Source organism: Sander lucioperca, chromosome 18, assembly GCF_008315115.2.
Source record: "Sander lucioperca isolate FBNREF2018 chromosome 18, SLUC_FBN_1.2, whole genome shotgun sequence".
Classification (NCBI taxonomy): Eukaryota; Metazoa; Chordata; class Actinopteri; order Perciformes; family Percidae; genus Sander; species Sander lucioperca.
The window spans coordinates 2515330-2531578 of NC_050190.1; the positions used below are offsets into that span (position 1 = coordinate 2515330).

At 40.5% G+C, this 16249-nt stretch overlaps 1 protein-coding gene across 1 annotated transcript in view; it reads left to right on the forward strand.

Moving 5' to 3' along the window:
- LOC116036810 (nesprin-2-like) overlaps window positions 1-16249 on the forward strand; it is a 149830-nt gene that overhangs the window by 539 nt on the left and 133042 nt on the right. The window lies entirely within an intron of this gene.

The following is a 16249-nucleotide window of genomic DNA, read 5'->3' on the forward strand; positions in this document are numbered from 1 at the left end:
TCTGCCGTGTGTGTTTTTCAAAGAATGATTTCTTATTACAGTCTTGTTAAACCTGCAGGGCAACCGCTTGTTATGTGCTTTATTAAAAACTCCTCTGGTCCTTCTCAAGGACTCATTACACGGCTCAGCTGAACTGATCTGAAAGCAGCCGTCCACACGTGTTCCCTGCTGCTATTTTCAGGCCCCGACAGCTTCATAACAGCTACACTATCTCACATTCCTGCAGTCCAAGGGAGCGCACTTTGTAGCACTTGATAATATACAGCACTAGCATAAAAACTGGCCAAATGTAGTAAAAAAGCCCAACTCATTCCACTTTAGTTGAAATAAGACATTGTAATGTCATACATATTATTTAGTTTGATGTAATAATAATAGTTTGATGGAATTCTATAACTGCATGATATTATAATATATTCCTTATTATTCCTAAAATATAACAAGTTTTGTTACTAAAAATATATATTTTAGTTACATTTTCAATCTAATTAGAGGGCATCACCCCTTATTTAACACACAATTACACACTTTGTGTTATGATGACTGCTTTGACAGGAATGTAGTGAAGGGGAAAAACCACCAAAGTGTTATTTTTGGGGAAATTGAGAATCACATTTAAATATTGACTGTTTGTTTGTGGACTTGTGTTTGTGTTTGGCTTCCAGGCTTATTTTCTCAGCGATGTCGTAGCTCACAACTGATTCCAAACTATAAAAGTGACTGTTGACCATTACTGGTTGACAGTTTATCAGGCCACCCTGCAACATTTGGCTCATTGTACCACTACATTTGTCTACTACTGTAACTAACTAGTCCACACTGTGGCTCCTCTATCTCAGATCATATCAGTTACCTTACTGTTGTCATAATGTAAGATGAGAATATTTAAATGGATAAACTTCCTTGTTAAAGCTGTATATGCACCATAATTGTCTCTATATAATCTTTAAGGCTTACAGGGTCTTTGTTTAGGCACTTAATAAGTGTTATATGTAGTCAGTGGGCACTTCTTCATGCGTCTTCAGCTCTGTGAACAAACAGAGAAAATAGTGCTGGGCGGTATACTGGTATTAATTTTCCATATGATATAAATTTTTCATGTACCGTAATACCGGTGCATTGCCGCAGAGAGCGCTACGGCCAAAGTAATCTGTGAGTGATTTGAGAACGGGAGCCCTGTAAACTGCGTACCCTTCTCACTCATGGTAGTAACATTTATAACACAACAATTAATAACCCACGACAACTAACTCTCTTTAACAGGATAAAACACCATAGCACACAACAATTTGTGACTTAAACAATTTCTAACACTAATAATTTTACATTTACAAATTTACACCACCGGACGGCATGCTGGGTAACATTATATCTGCTAGCTAGCCAGGTAGCATAACAGTCTGTTAAGCTGTCGCTACTGCACATTCAAGAACAGAGAAGAAAGTTTGAAGGATGAAGAAAGACTGGAGATACACCAGAATAACATATGCTCAAGAGAGGAGCCGTCTGTTGTTCCAAAGTTTTTTGTTTCTAAAAAATTGGACATAATTTAGCCACTGTTGTTGCCCGTCGCTCTAACATTACTTGGTTGCGCTAACGTTACTCTGCCGTGCTAACGTTACTCGGCCGGCTAACGTTAAAGACATGTCACTTAAAGCATGCAGCGGAGCAACATTATGAACGAAATAGCAATCCACCTACGGTCCCGCTACAGACCGTTGAGAAAGACGGGAGAAAGACGGGTTCAGAGCAATGATTGAAACACTGGATTTAAGATGCCTTGCCTCTCTGAAATACGTCCGCCAACCTACTAACATTATTCAAACACTGAAGGAGGCTGACAGTAGTGTTGACGAACTGACCGAAGAGCCGGTTAATTAACCCGACTCGTGTCACTGAACTGGGAGAATCGAGTGCCATACGTCAATGAACCGACTCACTCCTGTTTTTTTTACCTCATTCGTGCCGTTGTGTGTAGCTGGTATTCTTCTGCTAGTGTGTGTGTAGTAAGCTAGCTCATTAGCACCTCACTGGAGTGGTGGTAGAATCAATCAGAAAATGGGCTACCTCAGGAGACCACACACCAGGCTACTGAACAAGACCGAATGTAACCGTGCAACCGCTCGAGTCTAATGTAATCAAGTGGTGTCTTGGTTCTCGGCAAGTTTGAGTTATTAACCAAGCCTTGTTTCTGGTGCATCTTAGATGATTGTGTTCATGGCAATTCACACATTATCGATGGGGAAGTACATCACATACAAATACACGTCATGTTATCTTGGTAGTTATGTTAAGTTAAATGTTAGAGAAGTGAATGTTGCTACATGGTAGGTAGGCTGTCACGAGGAGACCGCGCACCAGGCTACCGAATGTAACTGTGGCCAATGCGTGGGTCTATTGTCGGTCAGTATGAGTGTATAAATAGTATGTCAAGACCGAATGTAACCGTGCAAACGCTCGAGTCTAATGTAATCAAGCGGTGTCTTGGTTCCTGGCGGGGGAAGTAAACGCGTGATATTCTATGTACTCTGACAGTAGAATAAGCCATTATAAACCTATATAAAGGCCCAGTCGAGCAAAAGAAAGAAAATACCGTGATATACCGTGAAACCGCCAGAATCTTAAAAAATACCGTGATACAAATTTTTGGTCATACCGCCCAGCACTAAGAGAAAATCCAGAGATTGTGCTTTAGCCTGGGAGTGCATTAAAACAGTCCTGTTTATAAATCCACACTTCCCAGCTGTTAAAGCAGATAAACAACATTGACACAACCCACCTATGTACATAATAATTGTAGTGACCTGGGAAACATTCTGCTAAGCACACTGGATTAGAAATGCACATCACTGTATGCATGGTAGTATGACCTGGTTTGAATGTCGGCATACTGGGGATCTGTATAGGCTCTGAAACTATCACAGCCAAGAGGTTGGAGCAGTACGCTGCTGACCAGAAGGTTTGAATCCCGAACATCTATAAAAAGGCTGGGTGGGGACTGTGGCTAACACCTGCCTTTCTGCAAGTGACTTGAAGTAACAAAGGAGTTGCAGTGACCTTTTCACAGCATTTACATGCAGTTTAAAAAACTGACTATATTCGGGTTAGGGCAAATGCCATGTAAACACTGTACCCCGGTTAAAATCAGAGTGCTCATAACCCGGTTAACAGACCTAGAGAACTCCCTGTAGTAACCGGGGTATTCCTGCATGCATACACCTCAACCGGAGTAAGATCGGCTTAAGGGTCTGCGCATGCTCGGTAGGTTAAAACGGCCCCTCCCCACTCAGCTGCACTGATTTTTGACCTGGAAATAATAGTTAGCGGATTTTTTTGCATCATTCCAAAATATCCTACTGTATTTACACCATTCATATTCTTATTTTTATAAAGTTAGGTCTGAGAAATGGCACAAAGGCTATCTGCAGGATATTTGACCCAAATTTGCCTCTGTGTGGTGTGTTCAGTGAAATGAAAGCAGAAATTGCCTCTCCCTTTTTGCTATTATCATATCTTTCAGGGTGTGTCTGTGAACACTGTGTGACAGGTTCAGCAACATAGACGCTATTGATTCTTTGCCTACGCTTAGACAAAGAGAATAAAGACCTGCTGGAGATCATTTAGAGAGAACTAAGGAGAGAGTGTTTTTGTTGCAAAGTGAATCACGACATTGACAATGAGAGGGAAGCATCAGGAGAGAAAGTTGTTGTTAAATCTGATGCTGCAAGGAAATGTGGTTTTCATGCGTGTTTGTTTACATCTACTGTATTGTGGATGTCACAGTGTTTTTAAAATCAGTTCAACTCAGTTCTGGCTTGTGTTGGTTCACTTTGACTCTGTTGAGTTTTGTTCAATCCATTTCAGTCAATTCTGTCTAGTCTACTTCTATTTTACTCTTTATTGCTCCAATATAGTTGTCGCCCCGTATCACTGCGTGTGTGTGTGTGTGTGTGTGTGTGTGTGTGTGTGGGGGGGGTCCTCCTCTCCTACTTCAATGCCTAATGAATCTCTCTCTTTCTCTCCCTGACCCTGTATTTCACTGGTTGAAGCCTGAAAATATTATAAACAAATTAATAACATAACTAATTACACTGGTTGGACTGTTCAGCTCTGTTTCAGACTGATACCTCCGGTTCAGGCTGGTCCTCATCCTCAACACGTGCCTTTTTCAGTCGCGAAAAATACTTTTCAATACTCATCTGGATTGAAGCAGCAAACATTCAGTGTAAGAGTAAAAAATTACATAACATTATTTATAATACGTTTATTTGATTCACAGCTGCTACATATAGTGTTTTGACCTCGACAACCCAACTGCATTTTACCGCAAACTTGCGACTAGTTAACTTTCTAAAGCAGGCGCAATCGCTTGTTTGCTAAGAGTCGGGTTGGGAATTTCGCCAGCCGTCTTCTCTCCTTATGGAGACAGACGCTGTGTGCACGGTGGGAGGAGCTGTGTGTGTGTGTATGTGAGCGAGACACAAGTGACAGAGAGACTGAGGAGAGCAGGGAGAGGAAATCCAGCGGAACGTGTTTTAAATAGCGTTTAAAAAATAAAAAATGAATAACGTGCGGTGGCCGGTGTTGATAGTGAGGCGCAGCGCCACACATTAGTCTATGTGTGGGAAACACTGAACCTCCTTACAGGCTAGTGCTGTATATAATAATGATAATGTGTGCACCTCAACTGGATATATACATGCATACATTTATTTAAAACACATTTAATACTGGTGTTGCAGCCTTATGATGTCCCCCCTCCCTGTGCTTTTTCCACAACAGTATGCTATGTGTTTCACTGCCCTTTGCCTTGTTGCTACAATTAGAGCTGACCGGAGAGATTTGTGACTTTGGCTCAGGGAAACTCTGTCACGGGCTTGATCTCTGTTTCTGTCTCCTGCCCTTCTGTATTTATTCTCTCCTGTCTTTCTCATAATCTTTTTGGTACTCTCTCTCTGTCTATTTCTTACTATTATCTTATCTTTTCCCCTTTAGCTTCATCTCTCCGTGGCACACTTTATTGTCTTCCCCTCTATTCCGCTGCATTTCTCCTTCCTTAACTCTCTTCTAGTTTTTTTTATCAGACAACAACAAAACATTACAAAAAATGAAAATAAACTGCAAAAGGCTTATGGAATGATAACACTAACAATCAAACAAATACAATCTCTCACACACTCATATGAACAATCATATCACCTTAATCTCGTCTTCTGTTGTGGATATGTTTTATTCAGGCTCAGCAATGTGGCCGCTGCATTCTTTAATGTCGGTTTAAACATTTTTAATTTCTCTCAGTACACCATCCATTTAAGAATAAAAATCTTATTTGAATGACTGTATAGCTGTCACAATGTCCATTGTGGAGAGGTTGCCCAAGATTTCAATGCTGACGGTACCTGACTCTGTAATGAGTAGGCCTACACCTCTATCTTCGTCGGAATCCGGTCCCACCGGCTCGTTTTCTTCAATAGCAAGTCCTCCAGTGGTTTTATATTGGTCCTTGGTTACTTTCTTCGGTATATTCACCTGTATTACAACTATTGTTTCAAGTTGTGATGCTTTTACTCTAATTGTACTCTAAGTAGTATTTATTTTAGGATGAGCAACACAGCATGAGGAACCACGTCTGCTCACTACGCCGCCATAACTGGAAGTCCCATATCACATTGATTTGTTTAACAGAGCTAAACTGCTAGGTATAAAATATGTTCGGTTATAGGTAGTCCAAAAAGGTGGTACCTCTTTACCACATACCTTTTGACCTGATGGCAACAACTCAAGTTGACTGCCTGTTCCTTACCAATTGTGACATGACTCATCCAGGAGTGTATAACAACCTATACAGTTTGTTTTTACTGTGTTTTTGTCATTAGTTACTCTCTAAGAGTCTCACTTGGACTTACTTCCTCTCTCTCCCTACCTCCCCCTCTCTTTCTCTAACTCCTGTCCCCTCTCATCTCACCTCCCCCCGGTCACTCCGTTTGCAGCGGACACAAAGCCTTTGGATAGCTCAAATGCTGTACTATAGTGGTTTAACCCCCACATACACACACTTCTCAGTGTGGCTTTATATCATTGTGTGTCCATGTGCACACATTAATGTGAGAGGGCTGTGGTCCACTTCTTGCATGTGTTATTTGCTGCAGCACACTTGTGTAGAGGTTGACCTGCAGCAAAGGGCTAACCTCAGACAAACAGTGTTTGGAAATACTCTACTACATGGTTGTGTTTTAATATATATATATATATATATATATATAATGACATTTTATTTCTAATTCTTTAGACAGTCAGTTATAGGTAAATCAGCTAGAATAATTAGCTGTAGGTGTTGCAACAGCCTGTTTGGTGAGCTTGTAGGGTCTTGTTTCTTGTACGTAGGTTAGCAAAAACCTTTACTACTTCAAATCAAATTCAAGGTCTTGCTGATCAGGTTCTCCACAATAAAGATCAAACTTATACTTATGAACCCTTGGCACAATAGTGTGTTACTTACTGTAAAGTTCTTCAGTCAATGCTGAAGACTAAGAGTGACTGAGCTTTTGCCTATGTGGCCCCGGGTTCTGCAGCAGCTTCTCTTTACACAGCGTGTCAGCAATGTGGACTAAGTCTGAAATTGAAATTGCACGTGCATTGTCTTAAACCTTAAAGGTCCCATATCATGCTTATTTTCTGGTTCAAAGTTGTATTTTGGGTTTCTACTAGAACATGTTTACATGCTTTAATGCTAAGAACACATTTTTTTTATACCGTCTGTCTGAATATACCTGTATATCTGTCTGAAACGCTCTGTTTTAGCGCCTGTCTCTTTAAGCCCCCCTCCTGAAAAAGCCCAGTCTGCTCTGATTGGTCAGTGTTTCCAGGTCTTCTGCATCTGCCCTCTCTTCTACCTATATATGGTAGTATAGTTTTGACATCACAACCGTACAGAAGTCCTGACGGCTTGTCCAAAGGCACAGTTTCTGAATACGGGCTGTGTGTATTTCTCTGTGGATTGAGTGCTTTGATACTTTTACAGTATTTATACAGAACCTCCACCTGTTTTATAATAGAAAAAGACATGGAAATCTCACTTGTCACAATATGGAATCTCGGGGTGCCCCCTCTTAGTCGATTAGTTGACTTATTAATCGGTTTGCGTCTTAGTCAACTTAGATTTCTTGACATATGCACATCTGTTAAACACGAGACTTAAAGGTCTGCTTGCATGATACTTTGAAACTCAGATCTAATCAACTAATCGATTAGTCGACCAAATCGTATGAGTGTTAGTTGACTAAGAATTTCTTTAAATGAGGACAGCCCTAATGGGTCCTGTAAATTGTGCAGACAGGCTGCACCATTGATGTTGTTCTAGTGTGTGTGTTGTTCTGTCATTAATTCTGTTAAGAAGGTTATGATTAGCAGGATCTCCTGATACTTGTTCACAGACTTCAGTGAAGTTAGTTTGAAGGTTTGATTATATCGCAACTATATCAGAAAATATCAAGATAAATATACTGTAAATGATAATGATTTTATCCATATCGCTCAGCCCTAATTGGCACACAGAACATTTTTCAACATTTTTACTTCTGCAGTGTATTGAATAATCTTCCACATTCAATCACTGTCTGTCACATCTGTATTTCAATGCACATCTGAATCCAGATGCAGATCAATGCATGATTAGAATTACAGTATACCAAATTTAGACAAATCTCGTGTTGTTTTTGTTACATTGTTATTTACTTGTAAAACACATTGGTGTCTGAATGTTGAAGGCTAAAGGGGTTTAGCCTGATGAGAATATAAATGGCTTTGGCCTTTAATGGTCTCATATCTGTCAGCCTCTAGAAAGAGAACTGTACTAGTAATATACATCTTTGTTCTTGTTCAATGCTACAGAGTGTAAGGCATTACGAAGTTGTTACCAAAACGAACAGCTACTACCTTACCTGGTCTGACATTTGCTCTGACACATTGGTGAAGCCTAGTGCTATTTCACACTGTTTTATTTTAGCCTCACTCACCTGTCTGTTCTCTTAACTGTCAGTCAGATTTGTGATCAGCAGGAAAAGATGTTCTGGTCAAATCAAAGGCGCCTTAATTCTTTCACAGTGTGATTTGTTTTGGCAGGCGAATTTGGAAATGTCACTCACTTTTCTCAGTTCACTTATTCATACCCCAGGGCAAGACAGAATAAGACAAAACACAGCCCAACACCCAGCACCCTTCAACCAGCACTTAATGTAAACTGACAGAGCAGTGTGTCATTTCTCCATAAAAGATGATAAACACCCTCAAACTGTATTTTAGAAGTGTTTTCTGCTCGTTTGTTGAAAAGGTTACACCCAAGGTCTGTTTTTCCTTTCCTCTGTGTAATTTTGGTAACTGTGGTTATGGTCTTGACTCTTTTCTTTCTTTGTTAAGCACTTTTAGACAAAGCTTTCTCAACAAAAGCAGTATACATACCTCTTGCACCTGCATGTGTGCTGCATTTTGTTTGGCCTGATTTCGACAGTGTAGGTACAGAAGATTAAAAGCTGCTATGCCAGGAGATTTTCCTTGATAGCCGTGATGATGAGCTCTGCCCAGGGAACACAGATCGAGATCAGTCTAGCATGTTCATCAATCAGTCACTCATAATATTTGAGATCTGACTGATTTTGAAGAAGGTTAATGAAATTATAGTTGTCATTGCTCTGTGTTTTTAAAATAGCATTGATTGATCTGAGGCAGACACTACAGTTACATGGCTGTGTTAATAATTGTTTGTAAAATATGCACAATAATCTGGGATGATTATGTCTTTCTTTGGTCCATTGCAACATTTTTCAAATTCATACTGATCATGGAGGGTGACACTTTTACCGTTTACTCGTTCCACGCATGCTTTTTAATTCAATACGTCAAATAGTGCAGAGGTCATTACTATACATCAAATATGATTTTGCGTGATACTTTTAATCTGAATTGGTCTGAAAGTGTTAAGTTATTATCATGGTGGTGTATCTATATAGTCATGTTTCTTTTTTTTTAAGATCAACTTTTTATTGTTTTTTTATATGCAGAGAAATACAAACTGAACAAGAACAAAAAGCCCCACCCTCTGCGGTCTCGAGGAAAATAAAACGACCAAACAAACAGAAATCACACCTTGCCTAGTCACTCTCCTCTAGTTCTTGTGGCGCTGAGCTCATTAGGTCTGATATTTGTGCTGCTGCGCTTTTCCATAGGTTGATAGTTGATGATTTAACTTTGTTAATCCTTGCTGTAGAGAGGTCAGGCATAACTATGTCTAGAACCAATGTTGAGCTATCATTTTCTTGGTTGCAGTTGAGTCGGCTAGCCAAATTTTCCTCTGTCTCCCAAGCAGGTGTAATTTAGAGCCGTCATTAAGTAACAAAACAATTGGGTCAGTAGGAATTCGACATCCTATTACATCAGATATTATTGATGATGTTTTATTCCAGAACTCATGCACCTGTTCACACTCCCAGACCATATGCAGAAAAGTTCCAGTTTGTTCAGGTTGACAGAACGTGCAATAGGGAGTTGGAATGACTTTAGAGACGTATCTCTTCTGGGGAGTCCAATATGTCCTATGACATAATGTTGAAGTGGATATACTGGTGGTTTGGGTTCTTGGAACAGTGGAAAATGTCCCAAACTGTCTCCCAATTAATTGCGTTTCCCTCAGGGCTCAGCTCTCACTCCCATTTCTTTACTATTGGGAGTTCTCCTATGGATATTTGCATCAGTTTAACATAAATCTTGGACACTAATCATCTCACAGGGAAATCAACAAACCATTTAATGACTGTTTCCCCATGGCACTCCATAACAACAGCGAAGATAAAGGTAGAAAGATGTCCTGGGAACCTCAAAACTAGCTCTCAGGTCTTCAAAACTCAATATACCTTTCTCATTGAATAGCTGGTCTAAAGTATAAATACCTCTGTCACTCCACTGCTTACAAACAAAGGGTTTGTTACCAGACATTAAGTGTGCATTGTGCCATATTGGGGTATTCAAATGCCACTTATTGGTGTAGCGTAGTTGCTCCTCCACCTGTTTAAAGTTGGTCAATGTGTTGGTGATAATAGGGCCATAGGCTAGCATACACTTTTTTGGACATACACCTGCAAAGGCAAGGTCTTGCAGTCTTAGACTTCCAGTGAGGTTTTCTCTCTATTTCTCTCCATGGAACTGTAGATGAGGGGTCCATCCATACTCTGAGGGCCGGTAGCTAAGAGGCTCTGTGATACACTTTAAGGTTGGGGAGGGCCGGAGGTTGCAGGGTAGAGTATTTTAGCCTAGGTTGTTTATTGTTCCAAATATACTGCCGAATTAAGGTATCAAGTTTCTTACAGAAATGTATTGTTAGGGGGAGGGGATCATTGTACTTAAGAAATTCACACAAGGAACTATGTTCATTTTAACAACAGCAATCTTGGACCGTAGTGATGCTGGCAGCGCAGACCAATTGGCCAGATCCCTTTGAACACTACTTAATATAGTTTCATCGTTGTCCTAGACAACTCACTATAGCGATGCGTGTATGGTAATGCCCAAATATGTAATTTTGCTTTGAGTTGGTATTGTAACACTAATGGCTGATGCCACATGCCTGTTGTTCAATAAAAGAAGATTAGATTTATTCCAGTTAATTTTATAGACGGAGATTGAGCTAAATTCGTAGAAGATCTTAAGAATTTTTGGAATACAGTCCCTGACAAAAGTCTTGTCGCTTATCTATTTTATAGAAACACCTGCTATTAACCTGACTTTTAATTAATCAATTGGTGTTAGAAATAGCTCATATGAAAAGCTAAAACCCTCCCAAATGATGTTTAATGCACTGAAATAAATTAGTTTCACTGAAAAAAGATTTATCATTTAATCAAGACAGAAAGGTCAAATTTTGGCAAGACAAAAGTTTTGTTGCCTATACAGAAATTGAACAAATTTACTGCAAATACAAAAATATGTCAGCAAATTAAGTAGTGGTGCTGTGAGATCCAAATTTAATATCTTGTATGACTTCCATGAGCTTGAAGGACTGCATCCATGCGGTTTGGCAAGGATTCATACAATTTATTGATGAAGTCATCAGGAATAGCAAAGAAAGCAGTCTTGCATGCCTCCCAGAGTTCATCAATATTCTTTGGTTTCGTCTTCCATGCTTCCTCTTTCATCCTACCCCACATATGCTCAATGATGTTCATGTCTGGTGACTGGGCTGGCCAATCCTGGAGCATCTTGATCTTCTTCGCCTTGAGGAACTTTGATGTGGAGATGGAAGTATGCGATGGAGCACCATCCTGCTGCAGAATTTGGCCTCTTTTATGGTTGGGAATATAAGAGGTAGCTAAGATTTATTGGTATTTTAGACTATTGATGTTGCCTTCCACCCTGCAGATCTCTCGCACACCCCCATACTGAATGTAACCCCAGACCATGATTTTTCCGCCACCAAACTTCACTGTTTTCTGGGTGAATCTCGGATCCATGGCTCCAGTAGGTCTCCTGCAATATTTGCGGCGACTGTGGTGTAATTCAACAGAAGATTCATCTGAAAAATCCACCTTCTTCCACTTTTCCAGCGTCCATCTTTTTAGCAGGCTGCCACACGGTTTTTCAATTGTCTTTTGTTTAGTGCTGGCTTCTGGGCACTGATTCGACCATGGAGGCCATTTCGAGACAGAATCTGACAAACTGTTCTGGTTGACACAGGGACTTCAGGTGACCAGGTCTCGTGGAGCTCTGCTGCAGTGGAAAATGGACTGGCCTTGGATTTTCGAGCCAACAAACAGTCCTCTCAAGCAGTTGTCTTGCGGGATCTGCCTGACCTGATCTTGTCAAAAACGTCTCCAGTGTCTTCAAATGTTTTTTTTATCCTCTGTACTTGACGCTGAGACACATTGAAGGTGTCTGCCACATCAGCAGTGGATCTGATTTTCAGCCTCTTGATAATCAAAACTTTAGTCTCAGGGTGAATCTTAGGCATGTTTGCAGAGGTCTAGTTGCAGTTGATGTGAAGGTCTAGTGTACTGGGGTTGTTTTTATACACACCTGAGACCTAATTGATCCATTATTAGTCACAGGTGAAGCTCATATGACAAGGCGACAACACTTATGTCTTTGCAAAAATTGACTCAATGGGCTTTACCAAGCTGTGAATATTAAAATACTTTTTGACAGTTTCCTTTGCACTGAAACATTATTACAAAAGCTGTTGGGATTAAAATGAGCCATTTCTTGTAAAAACATCTTGATTAGAAATATATTTCAGGTCAATTTATATACAAGCGACAAGACTTTTGTCAGGGACCGTAGAGTCCTCAAGATCAGCAATGTACAACAAAATATCATCTGCAAATAATGATATTGAGCTACTATTGGATTTAATCTGGACATTACAGATTTTATTTTGCCTTATGGCTTGGGCTAACGGTTCAAGAGAGATTGCAAACAGCATGAGGGCATCCCTGCCGCGAGCCCCGCTCGATGGGAAATGGCAGAGAATGCAAGCCATTGGTTGAGACTATGGCTGTGGGATTTGCATATAAAGTACGCACCATTTCAATGAATTTGGCCCACAAACCAAGCCTCTCCATTACATGCCACAAGTAGTTCCACTCTAGGCGGTCAAAAGCCTTTTCCGTGTCCACTGATAAAACTGCTGCCGTTGTTGGAAGGTTTTTGGCTTCTTCTATTACATGAAATAGTCTGCGTACATTGTCTGCAGCGTAACGCTTTGGTATAAAACCTGATTGGTAGGGGTGGACTAGCTTCTCAATAAAGCGTTCTAAGCGGAGTGCCAAGACTTTGGAATAAAGCTTAATATCAGTCCCAATGAGGCTGATGGGTCTGTAATTTGAGCACTCTGTAAGATCTTTGCCCTTTTTGGGTATAACTTATTTTTTAAATTAGTGCAGTGTTGGTTTGTTGGTGAAAAGTACCCTTCTCTATGGCTGAAGTTAAAGCTTGTAAAATGGTAGGTCCTAATATGTCAAAATACTGTAGAAGAAGTTCTGATGGAATTCCATCCAACCCTGATATTTTCCCTTTTTTAACTGTTTCTAATGCTGATTTAAGTTCCTCTAACGTTATAGGTTGACCCAGTTCTTCTGCCTCTTCTGGGTCAAGAAGAGGCAGGTTTAGTTCTTTTAGAAACTTATGGCACTGTGTCGGATCTGGGTTGCAGGAGGACTCATACAACTTTGAATAGAAGGATTGAAAAGTGGCGCTGATATCTTTAGGATTTGTTGCGATACCTCGGTCTGTGCGGATGCTGTTGATAGTAGCTCTGGATTCGCTTTGTTTTAATTTCAGAGCAAGCAATTTGCTGGGTTTACAGCTATTAAAATAGTAATTTTGCCTCACTCTGTGCATTATGAACTCAGCTCTCCTTCTTAGGAGATCATTTAGCTCTGTTCGACTTGTGACTAGAAGAGTATGTGTAGATTTAGAAAAACAAGTCTTAAGAGACTGCTCTAAAGATTTACAGCGTTCTTCCAACTCCGCAATCCTTGCCTCTCTTTTCCTCTTCAAGTTGACCGTGAAGGAGGATTAAATCTGTAATAAATCCTGTAGTTGCCTGCCAGGTAAATGCAGGGTCAGAAACTGAGTCGGTATTAATTGATATAAACTCAGCCAGTTTGGCTCTAAATTCTGCATCAAAAGCTGTGTTCTGGAGAAGGGAATTATTAAATTGCCACCTCCTAGATCTTTCTCCTAACATATCACAATGGAATGTGGTTATCAGCACATTGTGATCAGACAGAATTGCTGGTTCTATTGCTATCGTGTGGAACATTGTCTTAAGCTCACTGGAGCACAACATATAATCAATTGAGTGGGTGACGTGACGTGTGGAAAAGAAGGTGTAATCCTTGCTAGTAGGGTTATGCATCCTCCATATATCTGTAAAATGGTGGGATTCCACAACTGCTTTAATCATGTCTGATATATGTTTTTGGGCTTTTGTGTGATTGACCCCTGATCTATCCTGATTTAAATCTAGTACTGCATTCATGTCTCCCCCTATAATTAGTGAATATTCATTGAGAGAAAGCAACTCATTGGTTAGGCGCGGGAAAAAAAACTTTCATCATATGTAGACGGTGCATATACAGAAACAAAGGCTATTTTCCTACTCGTTATCGTGGTACATATATAAGATATCCTGCCTGATAGGTCTTTACTACTTTTGTCTATGGTGAGTGCGCATTTCCGCGACAGCAACACAATGGAGCCCTTGGTTTTGGTTTCGTCACTAGATGAGGCAGCAACCTTGAAGTATTTATTTTGTAGACGATTTACATCTCTTTTTTGTAAATGTGACTCTTGTATAAGCGCCACATCTATGTTTTTCCTTCTTAAGTAGTCCAGGAATTTAGCTCGTTTGATTGGCCCGTTTAGCCCCCTGATGTTAACTGAAAGGATTGAAAGCTCAGCCATCTTCAAAATTTAAATGCATATATGTCTCGAGTACCCTACCGGAATTCGCTGATAAATTTGTAGCAAAGGGTGAACGGTTAGCTCTGAGTAAAGTGTGATAAAAACATAAAAAATTAAATAAATCCCCTAACCCTCTGAGACCGCAGACCCCAACCCCTATCTGCAAGATACGTGGCCACATCAAACGCAATACGCGTAAACTCCAGCAAACAATTACCCCTCCTGTTTAAAGTCACAGGTACGTTGAAACAGGTCTGATAAACTTCTTCTGCTAAATATGAACGTTATTACAAAAACCCTACAACTAGGTCGTAACCAGCTATCAAATTCTGAAATAAGCTATGTGAAAAACGCACCAATCTAGTTGGAGTAACAAACCGAGTATAAGCTGAACAGACAGCATCCATCATGTTCTTTCAGTCTGGCTAAATGTTAACAAACATAGACTGTAAACTGACCAGCCAGTATTTATCATGTACTTTCAGTCTGGTTAAGTGTCCCTTTAAAGTTTGGCTCCAAAACTTACATATAGTGTCCTCAGAATTTATCATGCTCTTTTCAGCCCGGCTAAATGTTAACAAAACATAGACTATAAACTGAGTAGCCAGCATTCATTATGTGTCAGGAGATGTAGGACCCAAATGCAAGATGGCAGAAACAAGAGTAATCTCAAGGATTTATTAAAATGAAATCCAATGAACAAAAGGTGTCCTGGAACAGCAGGCAAAAATCCAACAAAAACAGAAACAGGCAGAATCCAAAACAGGAACAGGCAAAACATCAGGAACACCGAGACCAACAGGGTAGATGACACACAGACACTCCAAACAAACATACAATGATCTGACAACAGACAAGGGAAAGACAGAGACTAAATACAAGAGGTAACGAGGACTAACAAGGGACAGGTGATACAACAGGTGAAACACAAATCAGGGTGGGTCAGAACAATCAAAAAAGGCGGGAAACAAACAAAGACAGGAAGTAAACTATAAACTATAATCATGGCAGAGAATCGTGATATCAATTTTAAGCTAAAAAATCATGATTCATATTTTTCCCTGAATCGTGCAGGCCTACCAGATACCGCTAGTCCACACCTGCTGGGTCCGCCAGCCTCTGGTTCCGTTGTCGGCAACAGGCGGAGCAGCTCATGTGGGTGTCGCGTCGTCTTCCATATATACCTCCCGATAGAAGATGCCCACATCTGTGGCTGTAGTGGAGGTGAACTCTCTCCCTCTGTGGGTCATTCTCAGGGTGGCCGGGTAGATAAGTGAGTTTGAGGTGCCTTTAGCATGTAGCTCGTGTTGTGTCTCTTCAAGCTCCCAAGGCCGTAGGATTGTGAAAGTTGCGGTTGCATCGGATCACGTACCGTAATTTCCTGCATCTCAGGCTCTGCCCCGATGTGTTGCGAGGTATTCATTTCCGTTAGCACTCTCTTCACTGCGTTGTAGATCACTGATTCAAGCACACTTCATTGATTTTCCAAGACCTGATCGATAAAAGTCCTCCATGTTCGAGACTGCGCTAGCGTCAATTGCTATGTTAGCCACTGCTCTGATAGCCGCCGCCATGTTAGCAACTTTCTCTGTCCAAGTAGATAGTTTAGACGACAACGAGACCTGCTTTTCCGCGCCTGCAGGCATTTCACTGAGTCATTGTGATAACAGAAACGATTTGGCGTCGAAGAAAAAGGAATAGACCTGGTTTTTCAATGAAATGCGAAGGTGGGTAGGGAGCTCTAGTTTTCTGCGTCCATTACTGCGTCCATACTTCTGAAATAAATACTAAAAATATA